The sequence below is a fragment of the Mustelus asterias genome, chromosome 4, assembly GCF_964213995.1.
Source record: "Mustelus asterias chromosome 4, sMusAst1.hap1.1, whole genome shotgun sequence".
NCBI lineage: Eukaryota > Metazoa > Chordata > Chondrichthyes > Carcharhiniformes > Triakidae > Mustelus > Mustelus asterias.
The window spans coordinates 27,731,986-27,745,296 of record NC_135804.1 but is presented as its reverse complement, the minus strand read 5'-3'; the positions used below and the strand labels follow the sequence as shown (position 1 = coordinate 27,745,296).

Below are 13,311 nucleotides of genomic sequence, written 5' to 3'. Positions count from 1 at the left end.
TGAGGAGAGGAGGGAGGCTGGCGATCAGGGCGGGCTGGTGGCGGGGGGGGGGGGGGGGGGGGGGGGGCGTGGGGAGGGGGGTGTTCTGCCGGGGATTGGCACTGCGGGGGAGGGCAGGTGGCAGCTGGAGATCAGTGCGGTCCGGGACGGAAGGGACTGGGAATGGTCCGGGGGGGGCCGCGATTGGACTGTAGGGGGGTCCGGGTGCAGCGCTGCAGCGGTCCCGGGCTGGCCAGCAAACGGGGAGGCTGACAGTTCGGGGCCACTGAGCATGTGCAGAAGCCCATTGGTGGGAAATCTAATCACATTCGTGCTGGTGGCCTCTGCATTGCACAGAGTGTGGAAGATTCTAGTGTGAACTCCCACTGAAAAAACCAAGGTTAATTACTCCACCTTTCCCACAAATTCAACGCTTAGAATTTTTTTTTTGTTTATTGTTTATATATCCAATTCAATTCAATCAAAGTCCAATTCAAAGTCTCAGCAAGTGAGACATTCCCAATCCAAGCTGACAAGACAGGCCTCCCACTTCCTGTCTTGGGCTTGATCTACATGATCCAAGCTGATTGGGGAAGGCATTGCACCTTCTCCAAGGCTTGATCTCATTTGCATCTTAGTCAAAAGGCCGAGATGCTGATTTTAAAAATTGATTCAAATGAAGCCTCAATGTAACCTCATGACTTCAAACAAGTGTAGCACATTGATACTACACTTGATCTTAGCTAAAAGGCCGAGAAGCCTTTGAATTTACTATAGTTGACAATAGTTATTGAAATGGGGTGATAAGAAATGTTTTGGAATGAATATGTCTGCTCTGTGTGTCAACACAACGCCATAACTATTGGTCCATCCACAGTACAGTGTGAAACCTGTGGTTTATAAAGTCCTGGGACACTGTGCCTTGAGGAATGTAGTAGAGTGTATTAGTATCCAGTTTCCAGTCTGCAGTATCTCGATACCAGAGTAAGGATCATTTGCACGGTGGGAGAACAGGTGCCTGCCCATTGGACAATCGGAACATCATCACGGCAAAGGACAAGGATTTTCGTGGCACTTTGCCACAATGTGAAGTTTGGTTGGGTATTTTGGGAAGGAGCGGTGGTGGGGAATGGCATATTTGGTCCAGCTGGAAACAATGCTTGGATAAGTTATAGTTGAGAAGAGGATTAATAGCAGTCAGTTGATTTGCTAGGATCAAGCCCTAGCTTTGGAAGTTGATCACAGGGATATGTTTTGTTGGGTGAAACGTTACATGGGAGAGTGCAAGGGTGAAAGATGCAATAAGTGTTTACCCAACTTCTTGCATTCTGGAAGAATTTGCTATTGTAGAAAGGAATAGCGACCTGGCGACACTGGGTGCTGCATCAATTTCTGGTTGCCTATCCAATCAAACCCCAACAGTTTTACTTCCCATGTACTGAGCTCTAAGTACGCCTGCCATGTGTGAGCTGCCTACAATGAATGAATCATAGAATCATAGAATCACATATTCCCTGCAGTGCAGAAGGAGGCCATTCAGCCCTTTGAGCCTGAGCCAATCCTACCCAGCTCCTATTTCTGTGACCCAACATATTTACCCTGCCAATCCCTTTGACACTAAGAGGCAATTTAGCATGGCCAATCCACCTAACCTGCACATCTTTGGAGTGTGGGAGGAAACCAGAGCACCCGGAGGAAACCCACGCAGACACAGGAAGAATGTGCAAACTCCACACAGACAGTGACCCGAGGCCGGAATCGAACCTGGATCCCTGGCGCTGTGATGCAGCTCTAATGGCAATCAATTCCATATTATTAATGCATTTTCAACCTTCATCATGGTTTCTTCTTAGGGACTCCAAGCAAAATGATCCAACCATATTTAGAAACATAGAAACGTAGAAAAACTACAGCACAAAACAGGCCCTTCATCCCACAAGTTGTGCTGAACATATTCCTACCTTCTAGGCATCTTGAAAGTTTAAAGTTTATTTATTATAGTCACAAGTAGGCTTACGTTAACACTGAAATGAAGTTACTGTGAAAATCCCCCAGTTGCCACACTCCGGCGCCTGTTCGGGTTACACTGAGGGAGAATTTAGCATGGCCAATGCACCTAACCAGTATGTCTTTCAGACTGTGGGAGGAAACCGGAGCACCTGGTGGAAACCCACTCAGACACGGAGAGAACGTGCAGACTCCACACAGACAGTGACCCAAGCCGAGAATTGAGTTTGGATCCCAGGCGCTGTGAGGCATCAGTGCTAACCACTGTGCCACCGTGCTGCCTTTGAATCCTGCAGTGTTAAATTGTTCGGTGTTTGGTTATGTGGGTTTGATTTTTCCGGTGTTGCCCGTGACGGGAACCCGTTGCGAGCGAGAATGGAAAATATGGTTTTCCAGCCAAAACTCCACTCACTCTCAGCAGCACTGGAAAATCACAGCCGCGAATGCAGCTGGAAGATTTCAGCTTAACAGGACTGTCGATTGTAAACTGCTTACTGTGTCCCATTAATTAAACCTAGGTGTGTTGACTGAAAAAGAGAAATTAAACTGTTGGCAATCAGCAGACATTTTAAAGCAATGAATGTTTAGACATATAACCTGGGGTGTATCCTCTCTGCATATAGATTTTGAGATTGGTGTACATTATATAGAATTACATAGAACTTGTAGCATAGAAACATAACACTCAACCCAACGGAGTTTCTGCTCCGCATGAGCCTCCTCACACTCTATATGTCTTCTCGCCCTATCCAGATATCTTTCCACTCTTTTCTTCCTCCATGTACTGTTGAGTTCCCCTTAAATGCATCTGTACCATCCTCCTCAATCCCTCCACGTTGCAGCAAGTTCCACATTCTCAACACTCAGTCAAGAAACTTCTCTAGAATTCCTTCGCCGAGTTGGTCATAGTTTTTAGTTCAAGTTGAACATTGGCTCAATGCCTAGAATAGTTCTCTAAATTTGTATTTAAAAGAAAGATAATTTTAATTGGCATTTGGACAAAGTGCAGTGTAGGATTAAAAGACCTTTTAACAAACGAGATCCATATGCATCGCAGTTGGAATTGTAATTTTGTGACAGCTTTCTCTGCTGCTTTCTCACTAATACTGTTTCCATATGTTTAGTTTCTAAGATCATTTGTGACTTGCTGGTAATGTACATGCTATTTTCCATTCTTAATAAAAGGACAGGAATCTAGGAGCGGTTCGGCAGCCAGCCCCTTCTGCCCACTTTAAACCTCAGGATTGATGGTCTGCTGTAGTCACTGAGCTGCTGGAGTCACTGAGCTGCTGGAGTCACTGAGCTGCTGGAGTCACTGCGCTGCTGGAGTCACTGAGCTGCTGGAGTCACTGAGCTGCTGGAGTCACTGAGCTGCTGGAGTCACTGAGCTGCTGGAGTCACTGAGCTGCTGGAGTCACTGAGCTGCTGGAGTCACTGCGCTGCTGGAGTCACTGCGCTGCTGGAGTCACTGAGCTGCTGGAGTCACTGTGCTGCTGGAGTCACTGAGCTGCTGGAGTCACTGAGCTGCTGGAGTCACTGAGCTGCTGGAGTCACTGAGCTGCTGGAGTCACTGAGCTGCTGGAGTCACTGCGCTGCTGGAGTCACTGCGCTGCTGGAGTCACTGAGCTGCTGGAGTCACTGTGCTGCTGGAGTCACTGCGCTGCTGGAGTCACTGCGCTGCTGGAGTCACTGCGCTGCTGGAGTCACTGTGCTGCTGTAGTCACTGTGCTGCTGGAGTCACTGAGCTGCTGTAGTCACTGTGCTGCTGGAGTCACTGCGCTGCTGGAGTCACTGCGCTGCTGGAGTCACTGTGCTGCTGTAGTCACTGTGCTGCTGGAGTCACTGCGCTGCTGGAGTCACTGAGCTGCTGGAATCACTGAGCTGCTGGAGTCACTGAGCTGCTGGAGTCACTGAGCTGCTGGAGTCACTGCGCTGCTGGAGTCACTGAGCTGCTGGAGTCACTGAGCTGCTGGAGTCACTGCGCTGCTGGAGTCACTGAGCTGCTGGAGTCACTGAGCTGCTGGAGTCACTGAGCTGCTGGAGTCACTGCGCTGCTGGAGTCACTGAGCTGCTGGAGTCACTGAGCTGCTGGAGTCACTGCGCTGCTGGAGTCACTGAGCTGCTGGAGTCACTGCGCTGCTGGAGTCACTGAGCTGCTGGAGTCACTGAGCTGCTGGAGTCACTGAGCTGCTGGAGTCACTGCGCTGCTGGAGTCACTGAGCTGCTGGAGTCACTGAGCTGCTGGAGTCACTGCGCTGCTGGAGTCACTGCGCTGCTGGAGTCACTGCGCTGCTGGAGTCACTGCGCTGCTGACAGTGATGCCCAGATGTAGTTCACTGTGTTGACAGCCCAGCTGACTCCGCCTCCTGAAAAATCTCAAGTCCCGAATTACTTACGTTCCAATTCATGGACTGATGTCACTCCTGCTTTCTATAGCAGCCACTTTTCCCCTTTCATTTAAATAATAGAAAAACGGGGACATGTACTCAATAAGCGGGGGCATCTTTAGTGTCGTGAGATGATTTAAACTACCAAAGAGCAGTGTCCTGAGACAGGTGGATCGCAAATGTCTTTCAGCTATTGATGAATAATTGTGACACTCATTCATGCGTGGATTGATGCTGCGATGAATGAATGAAGCACCTGGATACACCATAACCGACTTATTTCCCTCATTCCCTGCGGTCATTTTGTTTCATCACACCCTCAGGCACTTCACTTCTGTATATCAACCAGTCAATAACTAGAAACAAACTTCAGTAACATTATATATTCAATAAGTATCCAATTTGAACAATCATTGAGTGTGACAGGGGCTTGTCGAATCAATTTATTGATGTGACTGGAAAGCTACCATTAGCCATATTCAAACCTCTGCTTTATTAAGTGTCGTGTTAACTGAAGAAGTGATAGGACAGGACAGATCAAAAGACATGGCTTAGCTCGGCAAACCCCAATGCAAGAATGAAGACTTGTGCTGAATGTTAAAATAAATGTTGAACTGATCTTATCGCTTTGCTTGTCTGTAAATTGGTCTTGTTTATTAACACGTAGTATGCAATGAAACAAGCTGAATATGGACAAGGAGGGAAATATCTGTGTCATGTTGCAACCTGGTACTATTATTGTTCAATCATGAATGTAACATTTCAAATCAGATCAGAAATCCAAGCATGAGTGAACGTAATTATTTTGCAATTGCACAAAGTACATTTGGGATACACATTTCAAAGTCCAGCGTCATTTCAATAATTCTGGAACATTCGCTGGCTCCACCGCACCCCTTCCCTGATGAGCTCAATGCATTTTATGCCTGTTTTGAGCAAGAGGTCAGTGAGTGCACGCCCTCCGCCCCGGAAGCCTCGGATGAACCTGTATCTCTGGAAAACAAGCTGGACGAACTCAAAGCCAGACTCACTTTCCAAAGAGAACTGAGGGACTGCTGTGTGCTCTGTTTCACAGAGATGTGGCTCACTCCTGCTTCACAGGACTGTGCCCTACAATCAGAGGGCTTCTCAATCCATTGGATAGACCGTACAGTGGCCTCGGGCAAGGCTAGGGGAGGTGGGGTTTGCTTCCTAATCAACACCTCATGGCGCCTAGATGTAGCAACACTGGCGAGTTTCTGTTCCCTGGACCTAGAATACCTGACGCTAAAATGCTACCCCTACTACCTTCTGCAGGAGTTCACCTCCGATATCCTGAAAGCAGTTTACATCCCACCCCATGCAGACGTGAAGATCGTGCTGGACAAAATAAACCATTAAAAAACCTTTGAGACGAAACATCCCGAGGCCTTGTTCATCGTGGCCGGGGACTTCAATCAGGCCAAATTCAAGAGCGTGCTACCAACACGTCTCCTGTTCCACCAGAGGCCCAAACATCCTAGACCATTGCTACACAAATATCAAACATGCCTACCGCTCTATCGCCTGCCCACACTTTGGCAAATCAGACCACAAGGCTGTGCTCCTGCTCCCAGCTTACAAGCAAAAACTGAAGCTGGAGAATCCATCAAAGAGAGTCGTGCAATGTTGGTCTGAGGAATCGGATGATCTCCTACGGGGCTGCTTGGAGCCAGTGGACTGGTCAGTATTTAAAAACTCTGCGACCAGCCTGAACAAGTATACCACTACAGTAACTGACTTCATTAGTAAGTGTGTAGAAGATTGTGCGCCAAAGAAGCAAATCCGTGTGTTTCCCAACTAGAAACTATGGATGAACAGGGATATCCACTGCTTGCTGAAGTCCAGGTCTGAGGCATTCAAGTCAAGCGACCCTGACCTTACAAGAAAGCTAGATATGATCAAAGGAGATCCATCAAAGATGCCAAATGACAGTACCAGACTAGGCTAGAGATCCAGGCTAGCCACATGGATCCCTGCCGACTATGGCAAGGTCTGCAAGACATAACAGGCTACAAGATGAAGGCATGTAAAATCCAAAGCAACCCTCCCTGATGAGCTCAATGCATTCTACGTCCATTTTGAGCAAGAGATCAGTGACAGCATGCCCTTCACCCTGGAAGCCTTTGATGAACCTGTGTCAGAGGTCACCATTGCAGATCTCAGAGCAGCTTTCCCGAAGGTCAACCCATGGAAAGCAACTGGCCCAGATGGGGTACCTGGACGAGCACTCAAATCCTGTGCAGATCAGCTGGAGAGGGTACTCGCTGACATCTTCAACCTTTCTTTACAACAATCTGAGGTCCCTATCTGCTTCAAGAAGACGACCATCATCCCAGTACTTAAGAAAAACCAAGCAGCGTGCCTTAATGACTACCGCCCGGTGGCTCTGACATCCATCATTATGAAGTGCTTCGAAAGGCTAGTCATGGCACAAATCAATTCCCGCCTCCCCGATTGTCTGGATCCACTACAGTTCGCTTTCCACCTCAACAGGTCCACAGCAGACACCATCTCCCTGGCCCTGCATGCCTACAAAACTCATCTCCAAATTCCGTGGCCTGGGCCTCGGCACCTCCCTCTGCGACTGGATCCTGAACTTCCTAACTCACAGACCACAATCAGTAAGGGTAGTCAACAACACCGCCTCCACGATCATCCTCAACACCAGTGCCCCACAAGGCTGTGTTCTCAGCCCCCTACTATACTCCTTATACACCTATGACTGTGTGGCCAAACTCCCCTCCAATTCGATTTTCAAGTTTGCTGACGACACCACCGTAGTGGGTCGGATCTCAAACAATGACGAGACAGAGTACAGGAATGAGATAGAGAATCTGGTGAACTGGTGCGGCAGCAATAATCTCTCCCTCAATGTCAACAAAATGAAGGAGATTGTCATCGACTTCAGGAAGCGTAAAGGAGAACATGCCCCTGTCTACATCAACAGGGATGAAGTAGAAAGGGTCGACAGCTTCAAGTTTTTAGGTGTCCAGATCACCAATAACCTGTCCTGGTCCCCCCCCATGCCGACACGATAGTTAAGAAAGCCCACCAACACCTCTATTTTCTCAGAAGACGAAGGAAATTTGGCATGTCAGCTACGACTCTCACCACCTTTCACAGATGCACCATAGAAAGCATTCTTTCTGGTTGTATCACAGCTTGGTATGTCTCCTGCTCTGCCCAAGACCGCAAGGAACTACAAAAGGTCGTGAATGTAGCCCAATCCATCACGCAAACCCGCCTCCCATCCATTGACTCTGTCCACACTTCCCGCTGCCTCGGCAAAGCAGCCAGCATAATTGAGGACCCCACGCACCCTGGACATTCTCTCTTCCACCTTCTTCCGTCAGGAAAGATACAAAAGTCTGAGGTCACGTACCAACCAACTCAAAAGCAGCTTCTTCCCTGCTGCCATCAGATGTTTGAATGGACCTACCTCGCATTAAGTTGATCTTTCTCTACACCCTAGCTATTAGTGTAACACTACATTCTGCACTCTCTCGTTTCCTTCTCTATGAACGGTTTGCTTTGTCTGTATAGCACGCAAGAAACAATATTTTTCACTGTATACTAATACATTGAGGTTTACAGCATGGAAACAACCCTTCGGCCCAACTTGTCCATGTCGCCCTTTTTTTTTAAAACTCCTAAGCTAATCCCAGTTGCCCACATTTGGCCCATATCCCTCTATACCCATCGTACCCATGTAACTATCTAAATGCTTTTTAAAAGACAAAATTGTACCCGCCTCTACTATTACCTCTGGCAGCTTGTTCCAGACACTCACTACCTTCTGTGTGAAAAAATTGCCCCTCTGGACACTTTTGTATCTCTCCCCTCTCACCTTAAACCTATGCCCTCTAGTTTTAGACTCCCCTACCTTTGGGAAAAGATATTGACTATCTAGCTGATCTGTGCCCCTCATTATTTTATAGACCTATAAGATCACCCCTCAGCTTCCTACGCTCCAGAGAAAAAAGTCCCAGTCTATCCAGCCTCTCCTTATGACTCAATCCATCAAGTCCCGGTAGCATCCTAGTAAATCTTTTCTGCACTCTTTCTAGTTTAATAATATCCTTTCTATAATAGGGTGACCAGAATTGCACACAGTATTCCAAGTGTGGTCTTACCAATATCTTGTACAACTTCAACAAGACATTCCAACTCCTGTATTCAATATTCTGACCGATGAAACCAAGCATGCCGAATGCCTTCTTCACCACTCTGTCCACCTGTGACTCCACTTTCAAGGAGCTATGAACATGTACCCCTAGATCTCTTTGTTCTGTAACTCTCCCCAACGCACTACCATTAACTGAGTAAGTCCTGCCCTGGTTCAATCTACCAAAATGCATCACCTCGCATTTGTCTAAATTAAACTCCATCTGCCATTCGTCAGCCCACTGGCCTAATTGATCAAGATCCCATTGCAATTGGAGATAACTTTCTTCACTGTCCACTATGCCACCAATCTTAGTGTCATCTGCAAACTTACCAACCATGCCTCTTATATTCTCATCCAAATCATTAATGTAAATGACAAATAACTTGTGACAAGAATAAATCAAATCAAATGAAATCAAATATCTACAATCACCATTGCAGATGTCAGAGCAGCCTTCTCAAAGGTCAACCCAGGGAAAACAACTGGCCCAGATGAGGTACCCGGACGAGCACTCGGATCCTGCATGAATCAACTGGCGGGGTATTCGCAGACATCTTCAACCTCTCTTTACAACAATCTGAGGTCCCTATCTGCTTCAAGAAGACGACTATCATTCCGGTACCAAAGAAAGGTCAAGCAGCATGCCTTAATGACTATCGGCCGGTGGCTTTGACATCCATCATTATGAAGTGCTTCGAAAGGTTAGTCAAGGCAAAAGTTAGTCCAGCCTCCCAGATTGCCTGGATCCACTACAGTTCACCTAACGCCACAACAGGTCCACAGCAGACGCCATCTCCCTGGCCCTGCACTCAACCCTGGAGCACCTAGATAACAAGGACACCTATGTCAGACTCCTATTTATTGACTACAGCTCAGCCTTCAACGCCATTATTCCCACGAAATTCATCTCCAAACTCCGTGGCCTGGGCCTCGGCACCTCCCTCTGCGACTGGATCCTGAACTTCCTAACCCACAGACCACAATTAAAGTTATTGAATATGTGTGTTTTTGTTTTCAGTGGGGTCACTAATGAAATGGTCAAACATTGCTAGCATAAATTAATTAACACAAAGCTCTCATCATTTGGTGGAATATTGCACTGACCAGTGGTATATCTTACTCAGATGTTTTGTCCCCATTCCATTGCTGTACAACAATAAAGGAGTCAGTCATAATTTACATTTTATTTCATCATTCCTTCTCTATTCTATTGTAAAAAAAGGTCACTTCCAACACTGTTGTATTTTTCATCATTGCAGCCCTGTCAAAATCATTTTGCTATTACTTCACCAATACTTTAAAGTATCCAGTAACCATTAGTATTATTGGGCTGGGAATGAAAGTCATTGACGTTCAGGGGGGTCTTTGTAACGCCCTTTTTTGGCACCAACCAGCCTAGTAAACATTGCAAATTGGGTCTTAGATGTGTCCACACCCTTCTGATGGGAAATGCGTAAGTGTCATCATTAGTTTGTGTTCAGGCAGAGCGAGTAGATTATGATGCTAGAAGAATGAAAGAGTTACCAGCATGATGTCACATTCCCCCAGGATCTGAAGGAAGTAATTCTCTATCCCGAACTTCAGCACAGACCAATGCACGAGGTGCCTTCTCTTCTCTGAAGCATTTGTGACATAGATTTGCTAACTCTTTCTTCATTCTTTCATGGGACGTGGGTGTCGCTTGCTGGACCATCGCAGAGGGCAGCTAAAAGTCAACCATGGCTGGAATTCTCCAGTCTCGCACGCCTTGTTATCCATGCTCCCCATCACTGAGACTAGCTTTCAATTCCTGAACTATTAATTGAATTTGAATTCAACTGCCATGGTGGGATTTGAACCCATGACCCCGAGTAGAATCTGGGCCTCAGAAGACATTAATCACTATACCACCATTTCCCTCACAGAGGAGGCCAGCAACATCAAAGCAGGACATGGACTGTGTTGCATGTGGCTGACAAGGGCTCTTAACTTCTTCCAGGCTTTAGCTGGGGATAGAAGAAACATCGCACAGTTTGAAATACACTGCTGTATTAGGAAGCTCACTGCAAGGCTCTCTTTACAAAGAGAATCAGCCTCATCCCATTCCACCTTGTCAAGAGGCAAACAGGTAGACTGAACACAAGTATTTGCTTGGATTTCAGGTCTGCCTATGATGCAAGATGCAGATTGAATGTACATTGTTTTGTGTGCGTCGCATTTGAACTGCGTTATTCTAGAATCATAGAATCATAGAATCTCTACAGTGCAGAAGGAGGCCATTTGACCCATTGAGTCTGCACCGACCACAATCCCACCCAGGCCCTATCCCCATAACCCCACATAATTATCTGCTAATCCTCCTGACACACGGTCAATTTATTATGACCAATCAACCTAACCTGCACATCTTTGGACTGTGGGAGGAAATCGGAGCACCTGGAGGAAACCCACGCAGACAAGGGAAGAACGTACAAACTCCACACAGACAGTGACCCAAGACTGGAATTGAACCCGGGTCCCTAGCGCTGTGAGGCAGCAGTGCTAACCACTGTACCACCGGGTCCTCCATAAACCTGAACCTTCAGGGATTCTACTCACTCAATGTGCAGCTGATGTGCGATTACAGCCTGTGCATCTTCCTGGTCAATGCCTATCATTCTGGCGACAGTCGCGGTTCCTTCATTCTGTGACATTTGGTTTCAGAGTGGGGTTTATCTTTGAAAATTTTATTCATTTGCGAAGTTAAGGAGTGAGTAAAGGAATATTTTATTATAATCAAACATATCATTCAATAGGGGGGGATTTTCAGGCAGCGCTCGTCCCAAATCCAGAAAATCCCATCCGATGTTAATGGATCTTTGCATGGTTTCTCCCCCCCCCCCCCCCCCCACCCCCCACTCCCTGTCCCCCACCGCCACCCGCTACGATTCCCCTCTTTGTTTTGATGTTAAAAGCTAATTGGTTACCCTGTGACTCCACATTTTCTAAACAAAGAGTAGAAATTATGATATTTTCAGCCAGTGTTCCATTCTGGAATCTTCCCATTCAGTTATAACCTCAACTGGGATCGTAACAAAAATCTCTTTATAACGACATTGAAAATGTCCTGGTTCTCATTGCTCTCTGACAAAACAGTGCAAAGATTTATAAAGATTTGAATTTATGTTGCTAGTAGGGGAAGCATTCTCACTCAAAGCTTCATAAAGTCCTTTCAGTGTAAAATGCCCACAGTCCCACAATTTAATTTCAACAACAGAGCAAAATTCACAACTTAAAATAAAATTAAGGCCATTGCTCAAATAAAAATGTTACTTTAATGCATTTGGGAATTCCCAGTACTGGGGGAAAATAGATTGCATATTTATTGGATAAGATATCAAATTTTAACTGAGAAAACGGTTTCAAAATGCTGTATGAATCGCATTTTTCTAGGTTATTCCGGTGGGGACTAAATTCAGGGTCGGACAGTGTTGGAATATAAGCACTAAAAAGCAATTGAGTGAAACTTATGGCACAGAAAGAGGCTGTTCAGCCCATTATGCCTGTGCTGGCTCTTTGAAAGAGTGATAATGCTCAGTACCACATCCCCCGCAGATGTAAAATAGTAATTTTATACATTTGCCATGTCCTCTGCCTCTAAACAAAGATTTTCCTATTGGTTCTCAATAGACCCAATTTTCCCATAATAAACTGCTTATGCCTAATGGTGTAAAAACTGGCCTACCCTGGTTTCAAGCCTGGGAATTATGATTTGTGAGCTATCCATGCCTGTTCCATTGCAGGTGGGCAGCATGTAAATTTGGTGCTGTCACTTCATCGTCATGACTGCAGTGCAGGACTGAGCATCTGCCCACTCTGCTGGCTGGCTGGCCGCACATTGTGGGCCCAACAGTGTGTGAGGAAAGCATGTGGCTGGTCCCGCCTTCTGCTCTTAAATGCAGTCTGTCCCTTTTAAAGGAAAGCTGCGCTGTTGAACTGAAGGCTGACAGGAAGTGATTTCAGAAGACGGAACATCAAGAAAAATATCACACCAGACCAGTGAGGCAGCTTCAAGGCTTAGCGATGCCGCACTGGAGGCATTAGTCACTCAGGTGGAATCAAGAAAAGAGGTCATGCTTCAGTGGGGATTCAGGAGGCTCTCAGGTAACACCCTCTGATGGGAGTGGGGGTAGCTGACAAGGGAGGTGAATATCAGCAATCTGGCTGCAAGGACCTGGCACCAATGCCATAAGATGGTTAATGATCCCTGCCACCAGTGAAGGAACCGACACTTTGTGTATCTTAGAAGGTAGACTAGAAGTGAGAGCTGATTATGGTGTTCTGGTCTTGGTAGAAACCAGTAACTTTTTAAAAAGTAGAAGTCCAAAATCCCAGTTATGTACTAAATGAGTGAAGTCGCAAGATTACAAAGTTTAAAATAGAAGATTGTTTTACTGTAGAAGAGTCAAAACTCTGAATACTCTTTCAGTTAATCACCTATACTCTAAAACCCAGAGTCAACACGACATCCTCTGAGCCATTTCCTGGCCATGCAGCAGCCGACCAAGAGGCAGTACGACCACAGGCTCTATCCCTGGGTCAGGAGTTCTCCTCTCAGCCTTTAGCTCCAGCTCTCAAAAGTCAAGTTCAAAAACAGCCCACAGCAATTCCACCAAGCAAAAATATTTCAAAATAGCCTTACTTGTAAGTCTGCTAAATAACACTGATGCAAGGCCCAGATTACAGCTCAACGCTTGCTATTTAGATTACGTAGCACTAGTTTGTGGCTCA

At 46.3% G+C, this 13,311-nt stretch overlaps 1 non-coding gene across 1 annotated transcript; it reads right to left on the bottom strand.

Annotated features, from left to right (window-relative positions):
* Window positions 1–543: 543 nt before the first annotated feature.
* On the bottom strand, window positions 544–742 carry LOC144493217 (U2 spliceosomal RNA). The gene has a single exon (XR_013497691.1). It is a non-coding gene; the product is annotated as a U2 spliceosomal RNA (small nuclear RNA).
* Between the last annotated feature and the right edge of the window lie 12,569 nt (window positions 743–13,311).